We start from the raw sequence: 730 nt of genomic DNA, 5'->3' as shown, positions 1-730 counted from the left end.
AATATTTAGAATGTTCTGGTCTGTTAATCACGAGAGAAAAATTAGAAAGGCTGCAGACACTTAATAGTCTTACACCCGTTTCTCCTGACCAGTACAGATGTTCTGTATTAATGGGACCGAAAAAGGAGGTCAGTATTGTGTCTTAGAAAGACCACTTAGGTTAGGTCAATGCTGTACACTTTGCTAGTCACCCGTTGAACCATATGGCACATGTTAGAAATGTATATCTTGATAACCTGACGCTAGGGGAAATATAAGAAAAGGGATATGAGAAGGAAAAAGCAATTAGTGGTGATACTGCTGTTGGTGTCCCCCCTTCAAAAGAAGGGGAATAGTTCCTACCCTACAACACCGGGTATTCCCAGGGAGACTCCTCTCAAGGTACTGACCCAGCCCGACGCTGTTTGGCTTCCAAGATCGGACGAGATCGGGAATTAGCAGCATGGTATGATAGTAGAGAGGCTATCTACCAATGAGAGTGCACCTATATACGAATGGAAGATTCGAGAGAAAGATAAGGCCATATAGTGCGTGGATCTGCTTTCCACGTTAGGCAAGGTAAAACAAGTGTCACTCAGTGGCGTTGTATACCCTGGATCGTGGATGAGAGTCCACTGGAAAATAGTAAGCAGAGAAAAGGATAAAGTATGCAGATTGGAGCCTATGGGGTTGGGTTGGTGGTTGGTATCCAGGGAAAGATAACAAATCAAGGTATGAGGCATCAGGTGGG

At 44.2% G+C, this 730-nt stretch overlaps 1 pseudogene; it reads right to left on the bottom strand.

Annotated features, from left to right (window-relative positions):
- Window positions 1–340: 340 nt before the first annotated feature.
- Window positions 341–459, bottom strand: LOC134929962 (5S ribosomal RNA; annotated as a pseudogene).
- Window positions 460–730: the final 271 nt, after the last annotated feature.

Source organism: Pseudophryne corroboree, chromosome 5 (assembly GCF_028390025.1).
Source record: "Pseudophryne corroboree isolate aPseCor3 chromosome 5, aPseCor3.hap2, whole genome shotgun sequence".
Lineage (NCBI taxonomy): Eukaryota > Metazoa > Chordata > Amphibia > Anura > Myobatrachidae > Pseudophryne > Pseudophryne corroboree.
This window is presented reverse-complemented; position numbering and strand designations above follow the sequence as displayed.